The sequence below is a fragment of the Lactuca serriola genome, chromosome 6 (genome assembly GCF_051521515.1).
Source record: "Lactuca serriola cultivar US96UC23 chromosome 6, Lser_US96UC23_V15, whole genome shotgun sequence".
Taxonomy (NCBI): domain Eukaryota; kingdom Viridiplantae; phylum Streptophyta; class Magnoliopsida; order Asterales; family Asteraceae; genus Lactuca; species Lactuca serriola.
The window spans coordinates 185455833-185466339 of NC_136413.1; positions in this window are offsets into that span (position 1 = coordinate 185455833).

Here is a 10507-nt window from a genome sequence, read left to right on the forward strand (position 1 = left end):
CAACCGCACACCTTCAAACTCTAACCGCACACCTTTAAATTTCCAACCGCACACTTTCAAAGTTTCTTCAAAATTGACACTGAATTGGCTCTGATACCAATTGTAAGGTCATAATTTTGTGGTTTGAGCTAGGCATTCATCTTGTATAGGTCTTGGTAGGGTCTTGGGGTTTGTTATGTTGGTTGTAGTATGTTAGCGAGTGTGTGCGGCCATACACGCGTGTGCGGCTACACACTTTGTGTGCGGCCATACACGTGTGTGCGGCTGCACACTCTGTGTGCGGCCATACACGCGTGTGCGGCTGTACACATGTGTGCGGTTGTACACACGTGTGCGGATGGTGGTCCTATAAATAGAGTGTGTCTGTGTCAGTTGTAAATAGACGTTAGTGACGTATGTGTGTGTTTTCCCAAGGTGTACCTGACATTTATATGATATAGATGTGTGCATGCTTGGATTAATTCTTCTTCTACTCCTTCTACACTCTGTTTGATTGTTTGCCTTAATTGATCACTGATTTGGATCCATAGTTTTTGGGACTTATAGCTATCTTGTCCCAAACCCAAACCCTAGAGTGAAAATGCCTAGATCTCCTTGGATTCACGTAAAGTTTGCCACTTTACGTGATGGATGGCCTTAGGAAGGGTAGATCTATGGTTTGGATCATCAGCATGGCTTGGAAAGCCTCGGTATGGATTCAGACCCGGTGCTACTCGGCGAGTCACATGGGTAGACTCGGTGAGTTGTTTGAAGATAAGCTGGAACTCGGTGAGTTGGAAGAATAACTCGGCGAGTTGGATGAAGATGGCCTGGAACTCGGCGAGTTGGAAGAACAACTCGGCGAGTAAGTTGAAGATAGCCTTAGACTCGACGAGTTTGTTCTTGGACTCGGCGAGTCTTGTCGAAGAGTCCTAATCTTTTCTGGTTGAGCCGAGAATCGGTGAGTCAAGGGATGACTCGGTGAGTTGTGTGTGAGTGGACTCAGAGTTGTTGGACTCGGCGAGTCTCGGGGTGACTCAGCGATTTGAGTCGCGGATTGGGGAAATTCTAAGCATGGGGACTCGGCGAGTCATCGGGTTGACTCGGCGAGTAGAGTCAGTCAGGGGTTGACTTTGACTTTGACCAAGGGTTGACCAGTGATTTCCAGGGGCATTTTGGTAATTGTTGGATATTGTTTTGAGTTCAGTGCCTTGGTGGTTGTCTAGTGGTGGAGATCGTATCAGTGATCGGAGCAGCTTGGGTTATCTGTTCAGTCGGCAGTTTCGAGGTGAGTTATCCTCACTATATCAACAGGGTCTAAGGCACCAAGGCCGGCCCTTTATCGGATTGAGATCCGGGTATTTGTTGTATGCTATTGCTTTGATATGTTGCATCCCGGTAGCTAGGATGGTATATGTTAGAGACCTGGTTGAGGTCGGTATCCTGAGATGTAGGGTGATGCTATGCTAGTGACCGGTTAGGTCGGTATCCTGGTTAGGATGATGATATGTTATGTGATCTGCTTGATCGATTTGTTAACTGTGAATTGTTATATGATTGTATTGGAGTTGGGTTGAGGCGGGTCTTGCTTTGTGTTGTAGGCCAAGATACCCAGGGCAGACCGGTTGTCCCGAAGGCCCAGCGAGCGGTCCAGATAGGCTGTAGGCCCCAAGAGGGCGGACCAGACGTGCCGAGGCTCGGAGAGTGGACCAGGCCGACTGAAGGCCCGGTGCGGGCGAACCAGTCATACTGTAGACTCAAAGAGAGTGGACCGGGTGGATTGAAGGCCCGGTGCGGGCGGACCAATCACACTGTAGACTCGATGTATATGGCTAGACTCGGAGGGTGGACCAGATGGACTGTTGGCCGGTGCGGCGGACCAGTCACACAGTAGACCCGAAGTGCATGGCTGTTCTGTGATCGGATATGTTATGGCATGTTATGCGTGTATGTTAAATGTGGTTGGTATTTTGGGGATATCTCACTAAGCTTTCGGGCTTACAGTTGTGGTTTAATGTTTTTCAGGTTCTTCAGGAGACCGTGGCAAGGCGAAGGCGTGATCGTACCGCTCCTCATGTTTTTTTCGTGATGTGATTTTGGGGATACTTTAAATAAATTGTATTGAAAACCTTTTTGTAATAACTTTAATGGAATCGGGTTGTTTTTGAAAAATTTAAATTGGTTGGAATTTTTCGGTCGTTACAGGTTTCCTCCTTCGACTATGACAGTAGAGGATTGCTGACACTACACCGTAGGGTGTGGGTGCCATATCTCGAGGGTATGTGCCAGGTTCTGATGGAGGAGGCGCATAAATCTCGATTCTCCATTCATCCGGGGGTGACGAAGATGCATAGGGATCTTCGTCTAGACTATTGGTGGCCCTGCATGAAGCGGGATATATCTTGGTACGTGGAGCGGTGCTTGACCTGCCGGAAGGTCAAGGCCGAGCACCAGAGGCCCCACAGCAAGATGCAGCCGTTGGAGATCCCGTTGTGGAAATGGGAAGACATCATGATGGATTTCATCACCAAGCTTCCATGGACCGCACGGGGAGTGGATTCTATATGGGTCATCATGGATCGGATGACCAAGAGCACCCACTTCATACCGATCCAGGAGAGTATCTCGGCCGAGAAGTTCAGAGCAGGCTTCAGACTGCTCAGAGTCGGCAGAAGAGTTATGCCGACAAGCGCCGATCAGACCTAAAGTTCCAGGTCGGGGATATGGTTCACCTGAAGGTATCTCCAAGGAAGGGCGTCATCCGATTCAGGAAACAGGGCAAGTCGGGCACCAGGTACATTGGACCCTTCAGGGTTCTGGCCCGGGTGGGCAAGGTGGCGTATAGACTGGATCTGCCAGCCGAACTCAGTCAGATACACAACACTTTACATGTTTCTCAGTTGTGAAAGTGCCTGGTGGACGACTCAGCAGTGGTACCCCTGGAGGATATTCAGGTCGATGGCAGCCTGAATTACATTGAGCGACCAGTGGCAATCCTCGAACGGAAGTCAAAGGATTTGAGGAACAAGAGGGTGGGACTTGTGAAGGTGCAATGGCAGCACCGGAAGGGTTCGGAGTGGACTTGGGAGCCGGTGAAGGAAATGATGGAACATTACCCAGAGCTGTTTTAGGATCGAGCAATAGACTTCGAGGACAAAGTATAAATAAGCGTCGGGGGGGGGGGGGGGATTTGTAGCACTTGGTTCCTGGTATGTATGATTTATCTAAGTATTTTACATTTTTAGCCTTGGACTCGGCGAGTCGTAGGCTAGACTCGTTAAGTAGGGACGGGATTTTGAACACGTTTAAGTTGGCGACTCGGCGAGTCCACCAGTTTGGAAGAAACCCTAATTTCAGGGGTTTGCACCCTATTTAAACCCCCTTATGCGCCCGAAGTTAGCCTCCTTCAACCTCAGACCATCATATACCGAACCCTAACCCTCTCCTTATGATTTGAAGTGTTCTTGTGCTTGTTCCTTGAAGATTGAAGAAGAGAAGGAAGGAAAGACCAGAAGAGAAGGTGAAGAGCAACGATCTAGGACTTAATCTAGAGTTCATTAAGGTACAATTCGGATCTATTCTGTTTCTATGCTCAAATCCCCATTAGAACACCATAAAAGCTATCTTTGAACCATTTCCAAGCTTGTTAGTAGTATAGGGATCATAACGGGTTGAATAGCTGCTAGATTTGGCTATGTTCGAGTTCCAGAAGCCTAGATCTAATACCTTTATGGGGCCATATTGCATCAAAGCCCTATATCTACCCCTTTTAGTGAGTTTTGAGCCTTAAAATCCCCATTGATGATTATATACACGTAAAGTTGGAAACTTTACATGTTAATCGAGCCTTAGGAACCCAGATCTATGAATGGAATGCACCGGATTCAAGCAGAATCGAGTGTATAGAGATTGCATGTATGCGACTCGACGAGTTGTTCTTCGGAATCGGCGAGTCTAGTCGTGAGTCCCCGATTTTTCCCCTTTTTCGAGTATGTGAGTAGAGTAATGAGACATAGGTGGAATCAGTGAGTCGGAAGCCAGACTCAACAATGGAGGGACTTGGCGAGTCAATGCCCTGACTCGGCGGGTCCAAGGCAATCTTCTTGCCTCAAGATCAGACTCGACGAGTTGTTCATGCAACTCGGCGAGTCACAGCCTAGAGTGTTCATCGGATGAAGATCAACTCGACGAGTTGTTCATACAAATCGGTGAGTCGGAGGAAGGACCATTGAGTATTAGTTAAGAATTGGACTCGACGAGTCAATGCCTAACTCGACGAGTATAGACGGGAGTAAGGACAATCGACTGGATATGGACTTGACGAGTTGGAAATCCAACTCGGCGAGCCGGGTCAACTGGGAGTTGACTTTGACACTGACTTGACTGTGGTTTGGAATCGGTCAGGGGTAAAATAGTCATTTTACCCTGGAAATAGTATCAATGTTTGATTAAGTGTTTTATGGAAATATAGTCGGAGGATCACCGGAGCAGCAGTCAGACATTTGTGGATCAGCTTTTCAGCAGCCAGCCTTTCGAGGTGAGTTACCTTCCAGTAAAGGTGGGTCTAAGGCCACAATGCCAGCCCACCAAGTAGGAGTATTTTAGAAGATGATTGTCTTTGTGATAATTTGTCACACCCCAAAACCAAGAACGGTGGAAACGTTCTGGGGCGGAGGACGTCATGTATAGTATCTAAACACAGTAAATGTAAATAAGTAAACAACATCATCCATTGCATTAAATATATAATTTTAATACAAGCGTGTTCTGTACAGTTATAGACACCAAAATAATGTAAGTCAAAATAATAAGATGAGTCTTGAATACGCTCCATCTTCTCAAAAGCTGGCCTCGGTACCTGCCTACTGATGACCTGAGAATACAAGTTATTTTGAAAGAGTTTATCAGCATTAAGCTGGTGAGTTCATAAGTATTTTAGTGTCAATGTTTGTTGTCAAAAACGTTTGAACCTGTCTCAATGTATAAGTTTGTAAAGATGTAAGTAAGTATTTGAAAGTGTTTGTAAAGGTTTGAATCTCTCAGAAAATCCTATATTTTCTATTAAAGAAACCTTCTACCAAGGCTTAACTGTTTTGTATACTCGTTTGTTGTAAAAGTGTGTAATTTCCCAAGTGTAACTATCATTTAATAAAATATAGTTTGTACATTAATGCTCAAGTGAGGTTATCACTAAAATATGTAATGGGTAAATCATTGTAGTACTGTAGTTTTGTATAATAGGAACTACTGCTATACTAACTACCTTAAACCGGATTTATATTAAGGTAATATGTGATAATTGCACCATGCTATCGACTGGTAACAACGACATACGAATGGTCGTAATAAAGGAATGACGTTTGGCACCCGCAGACCTGCAGGTCCGGCTGTAGCTAGCAGCAAGGTGTAGGATAGTCAATCCAGTATAGATCTATACGCAAACTCACGCTCTCCCTCCAAGAGAATTCTGGCTACAACTCGGGCCATGACATTTAAGGCATGCTCCGACACAGTGGATCACAATTGTTAACGTATTCATGTATATGTAATGTTTCTCGTTCTAGTATAATTGTATATGTTCTCCTTCTAGTATAGATGTATATGTCCTGTTTCTAGTATAGATGTATATGTTCATGTTTCTAGTATAGCTGTATATGTTCTTGTGGTATAGTTGTATATGTTCTCGTAGTATAGTTGTATATGTATGATCCTGTGTTACCCCGATGGTAACTAACTAGTGATGTGTCTAGTACGTATGAATATGGGAGTACTTTTATGTCTATATATGTATATTTGATATATAATTAATATTGAAACGACCTTCGGATGGTCACCCGAAATCCCACCAGACCACATCCAAATCGAGGAAAAGGAAATAGGGCGGATGGCATTCCTAAGCCCTTTAAACATTATTTATATATCTATACATATATGGGCATGCAATTTATAAGAAGTAAAAGCATAAATAAGATTTTATAAGACATTTGAACCATAAATATTATTTCAAGAAGAGATCGACTTGATGTCAATCTATAAAACAATTTGAAGGCATAAGTTGATAAACAGTTTAAGTATAAGGAACATATGTTTAAATCACAGTTTGTAAATAAGTTTGGAAAGTAAAAGAGTTTGTAAAACATTTCAAAGTAAAGCAGTTTGATAACCAGTTTGAACAGTAGTAAAATCATTGGTTTCCTAGTTATTAATCACATGTGATTCAATGCAATCACATGTGATTGAAGCAATAACTATCAGTGTTTGACTTGTATTCCCCCCATAAAGTATTTAAAACATTTAAAATCATTTCAAAGGTTGATTAAAGGGGTATGAACTCACTTGTGGTGAGCTGTTTGAATTGCAGTGTCGGATACCGTGCTAGGTGGCAAACGGAGACTTGTTTACACGCACGAGCCTAGTTATCATATAATAAGCATATATATAACTAATTAGCCAAATAATAACTTAATAAAATAAGTTGGGACACTTAGGAACATAAAAACACTTGGTATAAATGTTATAGGTCCTAAGGGTTGCATCTAAGTTGCTACGGGACAAGGCAAAAGGGTTTGAAGCATCAAATGACCTTGTATAAACGTTCACCACCCAAGAAACCCCACCTTTGGAGTTTACGACCGTGAACCCATGAGTTTACGGCCGTGAACTCCCCACTTGGTGGTTTTGGGTGTTTTAAGGTGCTAACTTAATCCTAGAATTAGTCTAGCCTTGTTGGAATAATCCTTGAAGTAGTTTAAGGCCCTAGAATGCTCCATAGAGGAGTTTACGGCCTAATGACCATATCCCCTAGAGTTTACGGCCGTAAACTCCTATGGGGTGTTGGTTTTAATTTATTTGAGGCACTTGCACATGTAGGATAGCTTCCATGTTTTTATCTAAGGCTAAAGGGGACAAGAGGCACACATTTGTGCCTTCACTTGGAGTTTACGGCCCAAGTGATGTTCCTTGGCCGTAAACTCCTTTTTAGGGATGATTCTTATGTAGTTAAATCCCCATTCAAGTCCTATGCATTTAAGGGTAATAGTCTTAAGGCCTTAAGGGTGTTTGTGGTACATTTTGCCCTAGAAAAAGGGGTTTACGGCCCAAGAGATATTCTTGGCCGTAAACTCCTATAACTCCATGATTTTGAAGTGTTTTGATGTCTAAAATGGTTACAAGCATTTGAGGGTTAATGTCCTTAAGCTTTAGGGGTGGTTTAGGGCACATTTAGCCCTTAAAATGGGGTTTACGGCCCAAGAAATGTCCTTGGCCGTAAACTCCTATTACTTGTGTTTCTTGAATGATTTCTAGCCTCTAATGATCATACACTAAGTCCTTAACTAGTTGCTTAACAAGAAAATGGGACTAGGTAGCCTTAAAGCTCCATTTTGGAGTTTACTCCCCAAGAACGTTCTTGGGCGGTAAACTCCCGGATCTTGCATTTTAGACATGTAATTGATGTTATAAAGCATATAACAAGTAATGAAACACATCTAGGAAAGTAGACTCACAATCTGGGATGAAAACCCGAAGATCCGTCAGAGAGAAAATGGCTTTTCTCTAGTTAGATTTGTGAATAATGAATTAATTAATTCAGAAATCTATTTATAGTCCTGAAATATTTTGGCAGAAAATATTTTTATTCCGGAGATTGGACTATGACATTATGAAACTTGGAATGCTCAAGTTTCACCAATCCAGGAGCATCCACTCTCCTGATATCTCCTGAAACATAAACCCTAATGTACACAAACTTGTTCGGAAAAGTCTGAAAATTACTGAAACTGGACTGGTTTCTATTGAATAGATATTGTTCGTACAAATGGAAATTTCGGGTTGTCACATCATCCCCCCGTTAGAAGGAATTTCGTCCCGAAATTAGAATTTAAGCAAATACGAAGTTACAAATAATTAAGTGAAAAGATGAGGGTATTTCAGTTTCATCTGATCCTCGCGTTGCCAAGTGAATTCCGGTCCTCGCTTGGCGTTCCAGCGATCCTTCACGATAGGGATACGGCTTTGCTTCGTCTGCTTGACCTCATGGTCCATGATCTCTACAGGTTCTTCCATGAAGTTGAGGCTCTCGTTGATCTCTATCTCGTCGAGTGGGATTACGAGAGTCTCGTCGGACAGACACTTTTTCAAGTTAGATACATGGAATGTAGAATGTACGTTACGAAGTGTGTCGGGTAGGTCGAGTTTGTAAGCTACGGGGCCGACTCTGGCAAGAATCTCGAAAGGCCCTATGTACCTCGGATTAAGCTTCCCACGCTTGCCGAAGCGTATCAAGCCTTTCCAGGGTGAGACTTTGAGAAGGACTCGGTCTCCCACCTGAAATTCCAAAGGTTTTCTTCGTTTATCAGCGTAGCTCTTCTGTCGGTCTCTAGAGGCTTTCAATCGTTCACGGATCTGAACGATTTTCTCTGTCGTTTCCCGAATGATTTCCGGACCGGTGAGCATACTGTCGGAAGCTTGCCCCCTAGCTAATTGGGTATCACCCACCTCAGCCCAGCACAGAGGGGATCTGCACTTTCGGCCGTAGAGAGCTTCGAATGGAGCAGCCTTGATGCTCGTGTGATAACTGTTATTATAGGAAAATTCGACAAGGGGTAAATGAGTATCCCATGCTTTCCCAAAATCAATCACACAGGCTCGCAACATATCTTCCAGTGTTTGGATGGTCCTCTCACTCTGTCTGTCGGTCTGTGGATGGTAGGCTGTGCTCATGTCCAGACTTGTTCCTAGGGAATGTTGTAGTGATTGCCAAAATCTTGAGGTGAACCTACTATCTCTATCGGAGATAATGGACAGAGGTACACCATGTAGCCGTACGATTTCCCTAATGTATGTTCTCGTAAGTTCTCCATCTCGTCAGTTTCTTTGATAGGCAGGAAGTGTGCAGACTTGGTCAATCTATCAACGATGACCCATATGGTGTCAAGTCCACCCGTTGTCTTGGGCAACTTGGTTATGAAATCCATAGTGATCCGATCCCACTTCCATTCCGGGATCTCTGGTTGTTGCAATAAACCAGAGGGCTTCTGGTACTCGACCTTAACCTTTGCGCAAGTAAGGCATTTACTTACGAAGGTAGCAATCTCTGCTTTCATATTAGGCCACCAGTATAGCTTTTTAAGATCCAGATACATCTTATCTGAACCTAGGTGGACGGAATACCGAGTGTTGTGCGCCTCGGTCATGACCAAGTCTCGGAAACCACCGTGTTTCGGTGTCCAGATCCGGTTCATGAAATATAAGGCTCCGTCACCCTTGGCTTCTAAATTCTTGTCCATTCCTCTAAGGGATTCACTCGTCACCTTTTCAGGTTTCATGGCTTCAAGTTGAGCTGTCTGAATTTGCTTCGACAAGTGTGAATGGATGGTAATTGACAATGACTTGACTTTGCGACCAGAATATTCCTTCCGACTTAGGGCGTCTGCTACTACGTTGGCTTTACCCGGATGATAACGAATATCGCATTCGTAATCACTGAGTAGTTCGACCTACCGTCGTTGTCTCATGTTGACTCCTTCTGATCGAAAATATGTTGTAAACTCTTGTGGTCGGTAAAGATAGTGCTCTTCGTTCCATACAAGTAATGTCTCCAGATCTTCAGAGCAAACACTACTGCTCCTAGTTCGAGATCGTGGGTCGTGTAGTTAACTTCGTGTGTCTTCAACTGTCTCGAGGCGTAGGCGATGACCTTTCCTCGCTGCATCAGAACACATCCGAGTCCTTGATTTGATGCATCGCAATAGACTACGAAGTCTTCTATTCCTTCGGGAAGGGATAGTATTGGCGCGGTGCACAAGGCTCGTTTGAGCGTTTGGAACGCTCTTTCTTGTTTCTCTTCCCAGTCAAAGGCCACGCCTTTCTGGGTCAGGGTCGTAAGAGGTTTCGCTATTCGAGAGAAGTTCTGAATGAATCTGCGATAATAGCCAGCGAGGCCTAGAAATTGACGAATTTCTGTAGGCGTCTTGGGTGCTGACCAGTTCTCAATGGCTTTAGTTTTGGATGGGTCCACGTGGATTCCCTCTTCGCTTACCACGTGTCCTAAGAATTCGACTCTTCGGATCCAAAATTCACATTTCGAGAACTTCGCATAAAGTTTCTCTTTTCGTAATGTCTCTAGAACTTGTCGCAGATGGTCGCCATGCTCTTTCTTACTTCGGGAGTAGATCAGGATGTCGTCAATGAAAACGATGACGAACTGATCCAAGTAAGGTCGGCATACTCTATTCATCAGATCCATGAAGACTGCGGGTGCATTGGTCAATCCGAATGGCATCACCACGAACTCGTAGTGTCCGTAACGAGTTCGGAAGGCTGTCTTTGGCACATCCTCTTCTAGCACTCGTAACTGGTGATATCCGGATCTCAGATCAATTTTTGGAAAAATAGTTCGCCCCTTGCAGTTGGTCGAATAGATCATCTATGCGTGGCAGAGGATAACGATTTTTGACTGTCAGTTTGTTGAGTTCTCTGTAGTCGATACACATACGGAATGATCCGTCTTTCTTCTTAACGAACAAGA